Below are 15,823 nucleotides of genomic sequence, written 5' to 3' on the forward strand. Positions count from 1 at the left end.
GAATTTCCATACTTTACTCAGTAATTATATGGGCTCAATTTAACTGAAGAGCTTTATTAAAGATTTTTCCTACTTTCAAAGCCATACTTTTTTACTTTTAAGTCCAGCTTAAGTACGAAATTCTTGACTTGATTTGACATCTTGTTTCTCTCTGTGTATGATAATTTTTGCAATTCTCCATAAGTAAATTGAAATTAAAGTGGCTTTTATTGTAATCATAATATTTGCAAGCATTTAAATAACGTTTTGTATTTTTTGTGTTTTTCCTTTGTGTCAAGACGGTCATCAATTTTAATAAACCGAAATTGTTGGCTACCGCCTTTGTTGTAGCCGTTTATTTTGCAGCTTATCGTTCACCATTTCATCGTTTGTCATATCCTGGATTTTTTTTTTTTTTTTTGGCAATGCCAAATTGTGTCACAACTATTTCATTATCCCGCTTATTCCGTTCGAGACAAAGCGGCGACATCCTACCCGCCTCCCTTACTCCATCATACGCCCAAAAGGGCTCATTGCAGCACATTTTTGTGCAAATCCTTGTGATTGCAATGAATAATATTTTTAATGCAAATAACCGGCGGAACGGCAGGAAGGAGAGACGTTAGCTGTAGGCAGGGACGACAACTTGACAGCCGCGTTGACAGCGAGCGCGGCAACGAGCATGACGATGAGGATATTCCAGTCCCAGAAATGCCAAGTAAGAGGGCGAAAATGGCAACCCGAAGGCTCCGCACATTTCATTCGTTTTCTTTTCCATTTCAATTGTCGTCAAGATTGCAGCAGGCTCCCTTCACGCCCCTCTATATATGGCCTCCAGAACCATCCAATGGTGCAATGAATCGTCCATGGTCCGGTAATGAAATTTTGCTCATTGTTTCAGTTCGTTCGAGGCAATTTTTAACTTAATGACAAAGTTCCCAGACACCATTTCTGATAGATTTCGCTTAAAAATCGTCAAAGTTTATGTAGCATAATATTTGGTCATGCCTTAAATTTATGTCCGAGTGTTTGTTAACTGCATATTTATGGTATATTTTATAGCGAAAGTTTCCTTATTTATATAGATTACATATTTACATTAATAGTATTCAATTTGAGTGAATTGTTGTTGATTTTGAAAGGCGAAACAGTTTTGGAAATAGATTTCAGAACTGATTCATATATTTACTTATGTTTGGTTATGTTCGGTTCTCTGCGCATCTTTTATGCTCATCGGCTTGTCAACATTGTCATCGTTGTCGTCATTGTCATCTGAAATTCATTACGTTCCTCGTGCCTGGATGTTGATGGGGCGTGTCCATGGACACTAGTTACTGGCACTTTATTATTATTCATAGCAAGTAATTTGTTATCTGTGCCTGCTTTCATTGTTTTTGCCTTATACTATTTAATTTGTTTGTTGTAAAATGAAATTGCACTTTTGCATGTGTCGTCGTTTGCTCTAGAAATTTAGGTCAGATCCCTTTATAATAAGCGAATGTGTTTAGACACACACACATACACACACACACACACACACACATAACACATACTTAGTTGCGTGTGTATGTGTGTTTGTACTTAGTATCCAGCCCATTTTGGTTTATTTATTTTATTTTCCACAACATTGACGAAGTAACCTAATTTGTTGATTCCCCAGCTCCAGCCAACAGTCCGTCTCTGTCTGTTACTAATTTATGCAAAAATCGACCCCAACAAGCCAACTGACCATATTTTAGCTATTCAACACACACACACAAAACAATTAAGAATACTCTAGCCGGGATTGCCGAATTATCAGATACCCTGAAAACTTTCTAGCTTCGATACTGCACGGCTTAAATATGACACACAAAAGTGTATAATTTCCTTTAAAAGTGCATCATTTACAATTTTTGGTGAAATTGGAAAAAGTTATTCAAAAACTGAAATATTTTTAATTAGTATGTACTCTACAAGAATGTGTACATCAAGTCTATCTTATAACTCGCGAGTTCAACGTACACAGAGACAGAGACAGAGACTCAGCTTGATCTCTTGATCAAGAATATATATTCTATATGGGGTCTGATATGCTTTCTCAGCCTGTCACATACATTTGCATAAAAATCTTGTACCCAGTTTAACTAATTTCAATGGGTTCAGGCAATAAAAACACAAACTATGCAAATTTTTCGTATTAGAACACAGGTTTATATGTCTAACATGACCAAATTCACGTCAGCAGGCAGCCTAAACATAACTTACATAACTGACATATTGTGTGCTAATGCCATAATGAATGTAAGTGTATGTCAGTGTGTGTGTTGCATGAATAGCTATATATGTGCTAACACTAGAATATAACACACGGCTATACAATTTGGACAAAGAGATTAATTTGATGTTAGTAATTCAGAGAAATTGCACAATATAAAAGGTATACAAAAGATTTTTGCATTGATTCTCGTTAATAATAAGCCTTCTAAGTATTATATTAAATCTCCTGTAAATGTATTTAGCTTTAGTAAAATTATTTTAAATAAGTATATGGCAAACGAATTGTGCACTAACAATTCATTTAAAAATTTAAGGTGTGAATATGATAAAAACAGAGCTTAAATTGAAATTCAATTTTAGTTTGTGTTATGTTGTGGCTGCTGGGGTATATTCTGCCTTGAATTTTAAATTTTGTTGTCGCTGAATTTAACAGAAAATTCACTTATTTGGCAACGGAAATTGGAGGCGTTTATTTAAGAGATAATGTTTTTGGTATTCATCTAAACGAATCGAGCCCAACGACAGCGAGCTGGTTCGAACGGTTCATCAAATCATTAACAACGTCTTTTCAGTTTGCAGCCGTGATCCCAACTATACACAGTATCCAATCATTAGGTTATGAAATCGATTGAACCGCACTGCGTCCATTGTCTTCTCCCCAGTGAAATGTGTTTATGTATAAAGTTTTATGCACACACACAAATCGAACGGGAAATGAATGTTGCGCACTTCAATAAAATTTATGCAACACAAAACCAGGATATATTGTAACTACACACAGGGACAAAAACACACATACACACACACAAGGGCAGACATGCAAAGCATGTGGGAAATATAATAAAGAACTATTTTTAATATAAACCCAACTCAGACATACACCGTTCACACACACATACACACACATACACACGCACACTTACACATTTAACACACACTCAAACTGTATGCTCATTTGCCGGGCTGTGCGATATGAGCACGCATCGTTGGGCCCAAGAGACGACGCTTCAAGAGTTAGTGAGTGTGTTTGTGTTAGAGTGTCTGTGTCTGTGTGTGTGTGTGTGTGTGTGTGTGTGTGTGTGTGTGATGACTCTTTGGGTGAGTTGTGTGCAGGTAAACTGCAACAAATTTCATACTATTGAGTGGTTTTTGAGTGCATTTGAAATAAATGTTATCAATGAAGTTGCATACTTTATGGCGCAACGTCGAACGGGCGGAATTCCCCCCAGGGGCCCAGCGGCGAGTAAAACCATATAAAATGAAACGTTTTTAAGTTAAGTGCAGTCGTAGCCGAGCTGCCAAAGCCAAGCAGTGCACACAGGAAGCACTGAGCGTTTCAATTTGTTTGATGGAAAACCAATTGTTGCCACCCCCGGCTTACATTTGTCCCACTGTCCAAACTGAATATAAACAAAAAAGAAATAAAAATCACGAATTCATTTAAGCCTTCTGCTGGACGCCATCATCTCCAGTGCCATTAAAGTGCAGCATGCATTTGTCAATTTCCGATTAAAGTACACTTTTAATTAAAACAAAAATTGCTAAAAAAAAAAAATAATAGAGCCCAATTCAAGCTGTTGTTGTAATAGTTTTTCTGAGTAGCAAATAAATCACAAAGAGCGTAAATGCTGCGGAAAAAATGTGTGAGTGGGCAAAAGCTGGGCACAATCGTTCGCAATTTACATTCAATACTTTTGTGCTGGGCGTTCTTGGTGCATTGATTGAAATGCTCTCGCATTTTTGATCTACCCAGATTTTTGCTCTGCTGTGGGCTCGCGCCTTGTTTATAAATAAATATTTCAATTAAAAAAAAAAAAATACAAAAAAGACAAGAAAAAACACAACAAATTGGTGCCCTATAGCTGCAAATTCCATTAAATGAAACTGAAAAATGACAGACGAGCAGCTCCTCAACAAAAGCAAAAGCGTCACATTCCCCAATATTCAAATGCCTCAAACCAAACGAGAATTTTATGCAGTCCCCCCTACGGCAATCTGGTCACTGGTTTTTGGCTTCTCCCGTTTGATTTCATTAAATGGAAATATTCGATTGAAATAATTGATGACGATTTGGTAGTCAATCGAATTTCGGATTAGTTCTAGAAGATTAAAGAGAACTGGGAAATCAAGAACGATTGGTCGCTAATTGACGAGATTGCAAGAGAAAGGGGGCCTAAGAGGCAGGAGGCTCAAAAAAGGACAGAGACAAAAATTGAGTCCACCTGATAAATTGTTAGTGTTAGTTAAATTCATGAACATCGCATAGAAAGGCGTTGTTTATAAATGAAAGAGAAAGAGAGAGATAAACAGAACGAAAAGGGAGAGATCCAGAAATCAGCTCTTAATGTTTGCAGTGGGATAGTGATTTATATGCATGGTAAATACGAAATAAAATTCTTGATAGCTGTTAGAATTCCTTAAGGCCTCAATAAATGTAAGTTATGACAAGACATGAATTTGATTGGCAGCCTGTTAAATTAACCATTAAATTAAAGCCAAATTTAAACTAGTTGTTATACCGAATATTTGTCTGATTTGCCATTAGGCACAGTTGACAGCTTAAGCAGTCAATTATGTACAATTTCCTACGGCTTTTATTTAAGCTTTTGCAAATACATTTTCTAAAACTAGAGCCAGCTCAATTAAGTAGATATTCAGTGACAGCCCCAGCTTCGATTGAGCACTCAAGGTGTGCAGTTGCCGCTTTTTGCGGCAGTCACCCTCAGTTGCCACTTAATTGATGGCAATTATGCGCTTATCACTTTTTGTGCGGCTGGCTCAGCCTCCCATTCGTCTGTTGATATCATTCGCTGTGGCAATGGCTCTGGCAATAATTAAAATGTTTTGTTGCAGCAAAAAAAGTGGACAACTACAGCGCATGAATAAACACCGCCAAAGTGAGGCCAATTAAGAGAGTCTGCGACTCCACCTGTGGATGGGGCACAAAAAAGCATTAAATCAATTCCACTGTCAGCCAACTGACAAGCAACGCGAAGCGAACCCACCGACTGGCCAGCGAATGGGCACTAGCCACTGAAATGCTCAAAAGTCACCGCCAGCAACAGCAGCAGCAGCTAGCAGCGGCACGTAGGGGCCACCAGATGGATGGCCTAACCAAACGAGTGGCATGCATCGCTGCCTGCCTTGCTTCGACAAGGCAATGAAGTTCTTCCAAGGGAGCAAATGGCAGCAAAAAGGATAAGGTTGGCGCTGCATGTGGAGCAATGCCAGCAATTTAACACAGCGAAAACGCCAAGAAATTTCAGCAATTCGCAACGACAATGAGAGATGCGTCGAGGTTACGCTCAATCAATCTCAACCATAGGACAACTGTCTGTGGGCGAGACGTTGGCCACCACAGTGGACAACTGTGAACAGTCTTGTCAAAATCTGGCTGTCTGCAAGCGTTGCAAAGGTGTCGCATAGCTGATGACTTCATTGGGCTTGCATGATTTATGCAAGTACACTTATCTTATTTAATTTAAATTAATAATCAAAAAATTATTTTCAATATTTTGGCAGCTTAAAGCTACCAAATTTTGGGATCAAACTCATATAAATTATCATTCGTTTATACTTAAACATGGCTACTCATAAACTAATATATTAGTAATAATGCATATTAAAATGACTTTTTCATCCACTTAAAGCTCCCTGTCAGCTTTCTCTTTATATCCCTGACAATTTGAGTTAATAAGCTTGAAGAAATCAGCCCAAAGCAATTCAGTTAATGAAATTCTGCTTCTACTCTTTGCAGCTTTAGATGATTACGTGCCAATTTCTTTATAGTTCTTTAATCGCCATACCAAAGGCTTTAGCACATCCCTCTCGTTATGTGGCCGTTGTCCGTTGTCTGTTATCCGTTGTCCCCAGTCTAATTCTCTCGCACTCTGTACCATGCTCATCTTTATTTCCTCGTTATTTCCGCGCTGCCAATTCGCAAAGAAAGTAATTAAGCGAACTTCTTTTGCTGCAATTCCGATTTGATTTTGATGCGCTTTTAGCTTGGGGTTTGGAATCTAACCATACATCATTTACACTTTTTCGCCAAATCATGAACGTTAAAGTTCTTGCCAGCCACATCTAATTAGTATGCCATTTCTGCTATGCTCATGATTTGAAATTACCTTGGAATTGCCAGACCGGCTCTATTCAGTCTATGTTACCATTGTTTCATTTCGCCAACTTCGACTTGGGCTGGTGTGCAGCTTTCGCTGTCTAATTAAAACTCGTTTAACAACGTTTTCAATTGGTTCAAGAACCTGTTGCCCAGCGTCCCTTACCACCTACTGTGTAATCATTTCGCTTTTTGTTTTCCCATGCAGCGTAACAAGGTTTCCATTTCTGCCTCAACTGCTACTGCTGCTGCTGCTGCTGCTGGTGCTTCTGCTTTTTGCTGATTGTGTAATTTTAATGTAATTCGCTTTTATTGTTTTTTATTCGTCTCTCCGTCGCTGTCCACGTTCATATCCACGTCTACGTCCTTGCTGTCGTTTGTGTGTCTGACATTAATTGCAACTGAAAGGGGCGAAATATAATAATTTATTTTCGCCAACTTTTTATGCATGCTTTATTGATTCAATTTTGCCACTATAAGTGAGCATTATATATACATATATATCGTGCTGTGGGTGGTGCAGAATTCCCTGCTCGAACAAAGCGCTTATAAATGCTAGCCCCATAAATCAAACAAATCGGTTTTCGGGCAGCCGGCCCGGAAGCCTCCTGCCCACAACTACCCGAAGAGCAATTAAAGTTTTTCAAGGGCCATGCTGCAATTATGGACATTACAAGAGCAGTCGAAACACAAAGCAAGACGCTAATTGGGCTGGAGGGGGCTGTGCCTGTGGTATATTCGAGTATCTGGCAGGTGCCGGGCGCTGCTGGCAGCAACACTTGCACAAATCTACATTACAATGATAATTTATTACCCCATAGACAAGCAGGTCGTCTGAGTATTAAGCAGGGAACTCGCTGTTTCGAAAGGGGATGCCAAGGTATCGATTGAAAAAATTATTATCTATTTATAAAACAGAGACTGTACTGGCTAGGAACAGACTGCGTTTTGAATAATTCACCTTATATTGAAGGAATGAAAATTTTTAAAGGGCTGCATTACCTTGAAATGATTCCCAATTACGGCGCCTCTGCCTAGAGTAAAATGAACACGTGTGCAAATATCAATGAGAGAAATATATGTCTTGCTATACAATGAACTAATCAAAGGCGGCTTTGCAGGCGCTGTCAAAGTACATAGTAGAACATATTTAGGAATTGCATTGAGCCAAGGTGCCATGAGAGCCTAGTTATGAAGGACCGGCAAGGGGAAGGAGGGGGCATCAAAAAATTGCAGACAAACAGGAAAATGTTGAGTTCATCAAAAGGGGATTTCCAAATACAAATGAATTTTCGGCTGGCAGGCAGACGTCCCTGAGAGAGATACAGTGCTCCGAAGAGCTGCTCAAATAAACACCCACAAGGCCGGAGACAAAGCAGACGGAGGCTCTCTGTCGCCGGCTTGGATGGCAACGTGTACTCGTGTACTTGCAATCAGTCCGCAAAACCTAAACACTTGCCAGTCCCCCAGTCAGCCCTGTCGATCCCTCTTAGGTGTTGGCTCTAAAAACACAGCAAAGCAAAAAAGGCTTTTGCTTACTCTGCGAGAAATGCCAATCAACCCTTTCTTTGCCTTGGTATGTGGAATATGCACGAGCGAATACCAGGCGCTGGTCTAGGCGGAGGATTGGCAATTTTATCCAACTGGTGTGGGAGTATTGAGGCTAGAGGCCGTATAACGTCAACGTGAACGCCGACTCATTTGTATTTCCTTGTGTCTGTCGTTGTTTTCGGCTGGTTGTTGTAATTTTCCAAATCATTTCAGCGATTCAGACGGCAAACTTTTCAAACGTTTAACTAGCCGACATTCCGGGACGTTTAGGATGTGGCTGCTAAAAGTGTAGCATACCAAAAGGCGACCAGGCTCGACAAGCGCAAAATGAGCGAATGCGAAAGTAAAAGGCAGCGACGCGGATTTAAAAGTTTAAATAACTTTTACGTATCTCATTACTCAGAGCGACAACATCACCAGCTCCCCACAGAGCCCCCCTTTAGGTAACCCACCACCCAGCTGTCTGTTCTGTGCAGCTCTGAGCTCTAAAATAATCACAATAAAATCGCATAATTCAATTACAAGCCTCGTTAAGCCGGCTCAAGTGATTTTGTCACACTATGCCCTGCACTTTTGTCGCTTTCAGCAAAGAAAAATAGAAAAAAAATTACGCACAGCAACAACAGAAAACTAAATAAATCGCGTTAGTGTTTGTATAGAAGAGCTAGTGATTTATGTAGGATTTAGAGCTGACGATTATCGGTTATATCTCCAGATAGACAAGCAAGCGTATGATGAATCAAACAGCAAGGGCTGAAAAAGGCTTTAAGCCGGAGCAAAGTTAAAAAATTAAATGCTTTGTGACAGCGAAAAGAAATGTGAGAGATATCTGTTGGATTTGTGAGAAAGTTTAAATATCATGTAAATAAAGAGCTGGAAATAAATTAAATGAATGACAATAATTTCAATTCAAGGTCAATCATTTCTCCAGGCCAATTTTTTGCAATTCTATAAATTTAAAAAAAAATTGTATTAAAGAATTTTATTTTCATAATTCTTTGAAAATACCTGTTCTATCTCCTAGACGTTCTGAGCAATCTAGTTTGTATTCCTCTTAATTCAGATATTTACCAAGCGAAATGAACCCACATTTAATAATAGAAGTGCACTTTTATCAATCCTGCAGCCTGGTACCCACTTTTAATGTTCTTATATTTCATTCCGTTTGCAATTGGTTCGCTTCAAGACTGACTTAATTGAGGTGCAAGTTTTTGACCAAATAGACAGACTTCTACTACTGTACACTCCCCCACAATTTCGCACATCAACAATTAAACAGGATTGTAAGGCTTTTACCTAGTTCACTTTTCAGCTGCTCTAATTGTGGAGCATGCTTTTTGCACTCAGAGCTGTGCCCAGAACCGCAACCAGCACTTGCAGCCTCATTGGACAGGCAACCCCAAGCGTTCCACTGTACTGGCCAACTGTAGCGGTAGGATACTAGTAAAAGGAAGAATTCGCCAACCTGTTTTGGCTTTTGTTATTGTTGTTCTCTTCATTTTTTTTTTTTTTTTTTTTGTTGGGTTTGCACCTTGGTATTTCATGACTGGTTACCATTACGGGCAGTTGGGTGAGTTCGTTTGCATTTTTAGTTTCTTTTAAGTGAAATCTAAATGCTTCTACTACCCCACTGGCTTTTCATTTGTTTGTGTTTCCTAACTCCAGCCCTCTTACCCAGTTCTGGTCATTATCACTGCAAGCATTTAACTTGGCTATCGGAATTCGTTTTGTTGTCGCCCTCTTATTTTCTCCCATTCATTTGGATGCTGTTACTGCCTTGTAGAGACAGGGTGAGGTGGTCGGTTTTTTTGTTGAGTGTAAACAGCATTTGCTGCTCGGTTACCCTCTGTCTATCTTTTTCTCTTTTTCTTTATCTCAAGTTGTTTTTTAGCTCAAAGTGATAAAAACATTTTGCGTTTCATTTCGTTTGTTTTCATTACATATTCCTCATTCTTTGCGAACTGGGGCTGGTCCAGTGCCACGCTAACCCTGTGGCCAAGTTAACGAAGGGTCCGATCCAAATTCCCTGGACACTTGTAATGTTAACCAACAAGGCGAGACAATGCGGCATCATCAAGACATGAACGGGCCACATTCATTATGCCTGCCGACTGCCGGCTCCAGCCCAGATATAGCACGACGATCCGTTTCATAAAAAATGCGTACAACAAGTAAGAGTGCTCTTTTCGCGAGTGACCGACTAGGAGATACCCTGAACCCGGCGAAAAATTGGCTTACAAACATTGTAGGTTCCATTTATAAAAAGAGCAACCGTGATTCTTCCCAATGTATTCTGCCTAAGTGCGTATATATTATGAAATCGGATGGATATATTGAAAAGAAATTAAAGCTTGTTACATATATTTTTACCAAAACATTTTAGCTATTTTACTGATTTTCAATAAAATTCGATTGGCTCATCGTCGCTTCCAAAAAATAAATTCGCATAAAATTGTATCTGTGCTATTTTTAAATAAAACACATAACGAATTGCTTTCGTTTTCATTTCTTTGCCTTTCGCTTTCGTTTTAAGTAGTTTGATTCCTTTGACAATTTCCGGTTTGTTGACTCCTTTCCTCTGTGTTGCTTGTGCTCGCCAGGACCGGCTTTTATGGCTTGTTATTTAAAAGCCATAAAATTCAGCACATGTCTTCAATTTGTGCGTCCCCGAGCCGCTTGTCAAATTGGGCAGTTCCGCTGGGAGCTGCCAAGCTGCGTGAAATTTTGTGGGCCGTAAAACCAAGTGCTGAAAATGAAGGCATCCACCAAATTGTTGGATTGGCTAAATAAACAAAAATTGACAAGCTAGTTGAGATACTGCCACTCCCTTAAGGACGGCCGAAAACATAGAAGAAAACTAGTAAGGGGTGATTTTTTAATTAATGCTTATTTAATAAAAAGCAATATTTCCAATTCAAACTGTTGCTGTTGCTCTTTACCTGATTGAGACTTCTTTGTAAGCTTGATTGATTTAAAATATAAGGAACACATAGAAGTTGGTTTGCCTTCATTTTTTGTACAGCGAAAAGTTTCAATTTCTCACGTTTTGCTTTTTGTCGGCAATGTTCTTTGAATTTCTGACGTTAAATTAAAAAAAAATTCAATAGCTATTTTTCGCCATTTACAGCACACAGTACTCCACTTAAATACATATCCACGAGTGCATATATACACACACACACACGATTGCACACACACGTATACAAATATTCACTATTATTGCACTTTAAATTGCAGTTTGCCGTCAGTGCTCCAGATCTTGAACAAAAGCATTTTAACAAGTGAAATAAATGGCGATTAAATTTCCACATGCCGCATTTCAGTAAAAACCCAACACACTCACACACACACACACACATATGGCATATATAAAGCAACAAATGTGCTGCGAAAATTCACAGTTGAATGCACTTTGAATGGGCGCTGCCACGCCCACAAAAAAATCAAAATCGAGTTTCAACTTTGCCCTCAACACTTGAGCACGTTGATATGCAAATTTTTCATTAGTTAGTTGATTTAGCCAGCCAGTCTTGAGGGCCTTCAGCCACGCCCCCATCACAGCCTGCTCCTTCAAACGTCCTCTCAGTGTGCGATGATTGTGCGATTTTTTAATCAAATCGGCTCACGATTATGGGGGCAAGTTAAGTTGCTGGAATGTTGAAACTATAATTCGCGCATAATATGCCAAAGAGCGTTCGTTGGCGGGGTAGGTAAGGTCAGCAATTTGTTCGCTAAAACAAACTTGAGCTAAAAAAGAGCTCAATTTAACACATTTCATATGTAAATACCGCAAGTACAACATCACGCATGGCACCCAAACAGACCCTAGAGGGTAGCCTGGCAGCCCGGCAGCCCGGCAGCCTGGCAGCGTGGTCCCCAGCTTAACGCTCACAGGTCCCAGGTCTACTGGCAGTTCGCGGGCAAACTTGTTTCCCCACAAAAGGCCAGTAAATTACTGCAACACGCAACTTCAGACTGGGAGCTTCGAACCAGGCCATAATAATCGCCTTTAATAAATTATCGGCTTGCGCGGCGCGAAAACGCAAGGCAGCCGCCCCAAGCCCCAAACAAGGGGGCTGGACAGGATTCGCAATCGTTCGGTGGGGTCAGACGATTGAGCGGGCTGTCGTTTGGTCTGGGCATACTTGCTGCATCACTCAGTGGTCAACAATGCAAACGGGAGCATGTCCGCGCCCAGATGCAGACCGGACCCAGGCGCTGGCCGACATTTAAATTGCACTATAGCAAACCCCGCCAAGCCCGACCGCAGCCCGTCGCTTGCCGCTGCACCCACTGCGTTTAACTTGCGTGAAATTTCAATTCGCGGCTTTCAGTACGCTGGCAGCGGGAGCAGGCACCGAGTTCCGATGGGGCAATTGCAATAATGAAGTGCTTGAATGCCAATCAGCAGCAGCGTCGTCGAAAGACGCCTCGTTTATGCGAGGTTAACTCCTACAGTTTCTTACAAATCGAAAACTTTTGTGGCCAAAATATTTAAAAATTTTTTTGGCTAGCCTCGCGCACACATAGAGGTTAACCTTAACCCGTCAACAGACTTGCAACCAGTTCTGGATGTGTGGCATTGGCAAGTAATTTTGTCATAATTTTGATAAGTTGTTAACAAAAAGGCTCCCAAATTGTTAAGTAAATAGATTGTGATTTTATTTTCAGTCACGTAAGCAACAACAGCACGGACATGTTCCTGTTTTCACTACCCAAAATCCTTTCCCTGCCCCGCATCTACTCCCATGCCATGCACCGGTTACCATATTGCAATTACTTTTTCCCGCGCATGAAAATAATTGTTGTGTTCACGTTGTTGTAAATTTATGAGGTGATTTTTCATAAACGTTAAACGTTCACTCCAACATTTTTACATATTTCTTGTAAAGTTTTTATTTCTCTTCTTTGAGGCGAATTTTTTATATGCGCCAACATGTTGAAATTAATTTATGAATTATTTTGTTTAAAATACCAAGAATAAACAACATGAAGCGTGCAATTAACGGGGTGTTTTTATTTTTTGTTTTTTTTTTTTTTTCTTTTCAGTTAGGAGTTTTCGTTCGGAGGGAGGTAAAAATCGCCGCCTGAAGCAAAAGTCAACAACGTTCAAGTTTTTAATAGGCAAGTGTTGAAAATTGTCGGCCTGGGTATTGACTGATTTATATACATATTTTATCAGGGTAACGAATTGGCCAGCGGTTATATGCGACAATTTAAAAGGCGCTAGTTGAAGACAGTTTGTAAAATGACCAAAAACATAATTCATTCAATTTTGCAATAAACAATTATACCTTCATAATTTTCAGATATATTAAATGCAAAAAAGAAGAAGAGTAATGAACTTGATATAATTTTGGGTTTTGCAGCTATTTTAGGGTATCCGCTATTCGGTCATTCCCTACTGGAGCACTCTCACTTTTTTGAAATGTGTAATTTAATCATCCTTGTCCCAAAAAAAAAAGAGTTAAAAATAGAAAATACAAAACTTGATTCTTAAGCTAGAATTTGTTGAGTCTACGACATTTGCACTTAATTTGAGTATGAAATGAATAGAAACCTTATATCGTCCACTAGACTCTATTTACACTCAATCAATTCTGCTTAACGCAGCTGCAAAAGTTGGGAATACTATGAAGAAAATGCGGATCGGTTTCACTTCATTTACGCATTAAATTGCAGCGCAACTCATTTTCTACATGTAATCAATGTGCAAATTACATTTTGGCCAACAGCTTGACGCACAGATGTGGCTAAAAGCTGGGCAAACGGCAAACCAAAGGGCACTTTAATGTACTACGTCAATCAGAGAACTCGGCTTGACCTCCATTTAAATCATTGACGAAGCCGCCGACAAGTGACAACGCTTGGCAACAGAACGGAAGAGCCGACCAGCACACGGACAAGATGGAGGCTCCGAGGCTGCAGAGGAAACGCATTGCAAACGTAATCAAGTAATCAAAAGTCCAAATCATGCCACTGACAGACCCAAACTTAGGCTGTGGAAGCAGCGGGCTGTGGCAAGAGTGGTGCATTGCGTGCTCCGCCCGATTGACAGCTCGACACGACAGACCGGCCGAGGGGGGTTGACAGACGCAACATGCAAAGATGGCACTTAACGAAAGCAGTCGACCGACAACTGATTGAAGTGAAACAAACCAATGAACAGACACTCAGGTCATCTCTTGGTGTTTGGATCAAAGAGGGTGGAGAGTGGATCCCCAACTTCACAGCAAGTGCAACAGCAAGAAGAAGAACAATGCTCGACCAAATAGACATCCAGGCAATACACTTGGACACGTAGTCTTAATACAAGCCATGACATTAGCAGAAATCAAAAAACAAATTACGAACTTTGACTTTTGCCATTTGGCTTCAAAAGAAAAAAAAAACGAAGCAAATACAAAAATCATTGCTCAATCGACTACAGCATTTGGCATTAAAGTTGGCATTGCAAACGAATTCGCAAATCCTTTCAACTGTTGTATCTATCACATGTGGCAGAGGAAATGCCTAACGATTGGCATTTAAAGATTTGTTCGTATTGGGAAACGGAGACAAACGAAAACATGCAGCAAATGTATTGGAAGCCGGAGAAATGTTAGACAAGGTACTATATGAATAGGTGACTTTGGGGATTAAGTTGAAAGTTTGATTTTAAAAGCGTGCGTCTCTTTTTGGTCAAACGGGGCAAATTTTTTTGCATAGATAAATATTTATCTGCATGCATCAAGTTTGCAAATTCAGGCTATAAGCTTGAAAAAGTATGCAGAAAACTCTTGAATCCAATCTGGTTGGTTTTTAACCGATTTCATTTGCACAGATATATTTCAGAGATTGTTTGAAAGTTTGAGAAAAACATTTGACTCGTGTAAAGCCGGGTAATACCAGTAAGTAAGTATATAAAGTATATGTACTCTATTGATTAGCACTTGTTCCTCACATTTTGAGTTTTTTATGCATGGTGTCAGCTGTATTTCAGGCACATGTGAAATGCAAACAAGCTGCTATTGATGCCGGGCCGGGCAATTGGCCATCCATCCATCCGTCCGACAACCCGCACAATCTGACCCCCATGACCTTGCCCACCCATCGATTGCTTTGAACTTGTAACTAAAGCTGGCACGTAGTTGAACCTTAGCTCACAACACAGACGCAGCACATACCGGCTGGCGTCTAAGAGAAAGACAGTCACACACTGAATAAGAGGGTAAGGAGAAAGCTACTGCAGCAACTAGAGATGAGTCTGTTTCTCCATAGGAAACCTGTTTAAAGCGATTAGCAAATCTTTTATGTCCAGGCTACAATAAAAACCGTTTTGCCAAATATAATTTTCAACTTAAACCAATTCTTTAAGCTGAAAATCTTAAACAAGACTTAAGCAGTAAGTAGATCCTGACATTCCCGTCATTGAATCTCCTTGAATCTCGGGAAAAATCGAACATATCACATAAATCACATCGAAATTTGAGTTAGTTTCATGTTTGTATTAGGTCGTCCCTTTAAAACCCGACACACGCCCATCTCTAGCAGGAACTACAGCTGCAAGTTGTATAGTCAGCAAAACTATTCGTCAACTCGTGCGAAGCGTTTATTATTGTTGTATTTGCTACGTGACGTTGAATTCGAAGACGACTTAAAGGTGACATTGCCAGGACCCATGCCGGGGCAGACGTCATAAAAATGTCGCAGGATTTGCTGCCAGCGCTCATTTGGCTGCAAATGTCTGACCAGCTTTATTCAAGTCGGCATTTCCTTTGCGCCGCGCCAGCTCTTCTTCCAATTGTGCGGCATCTCTGGGTATCCTGCTGCAGTCCTGGCCACCAGCTGCCAACGCCGTTTAGCTGTTTAGCGCCGCAAAATCACTGCAAATCCTCGTGAGTAGGAACCCCACTGCAGTTGCCCCTTGCCAATCCC

At 40.1% G+C, this 15,823-nt stretch overlaps 2 long non-coding RNA genes across 3 annotated transcripts; both read left to right on the forward strand.

The window, feature by feature from the left end:
• Positions 1 to 7,467: 7,467 nt before the first annotated feature.
• On the forward strand, positions 7,468 to 8,424 carry LOC116651285 (uncharacterized). Its single transcript, XR_004304294.2, has 2 exons — positions 7,468 to 8,058; positions 8,120 to 8,424. It is a non-coding gene; the product is annotated as an uncharacterized lncRNA (long non-coding RNA).
• Positions 8,425 to 13,656: 5,232 nt separating this feature from the next.
• On the forward strand, positions 13,657 to 15,217 carry LOC116651266 (uncharacterized). 2 transcript variants are annotated; one of them, XR_004304269.2, is made up of 3 exons: positions 13,657 to 14,516; positions 14,730 to 14,800; positions 14,878 to 15,217. It is a non-coding gene; the product is annotated as an uncharacterized lncRNA (long non-coding RNA). The 2 variants fall into 2 exon arrangements; XR_004304270.2 differs by having other exon boundaries at positions 13,657 to 13,860.
• The last annotated feature ends 606 nt before the right edge of the window (positions 15,218 to 15,823 follow it).

Source organism: Drosophila virilis, chromosome 5, assembly GCF_030788295.1.
Source record: "Drosophila virilis strain 15010-1051.87 chromosome 5, Dvir_AGI_RSII-ME, whole genome shotgun sequence".
In the NCBI taxonomy this organism is placed as follows: domain Eukaryota; kingdom Metazoa; phylum Arthropoda; class Insecta; order Diptera; family Drosophilidae; genus Drosophila; species Drosophila virilis.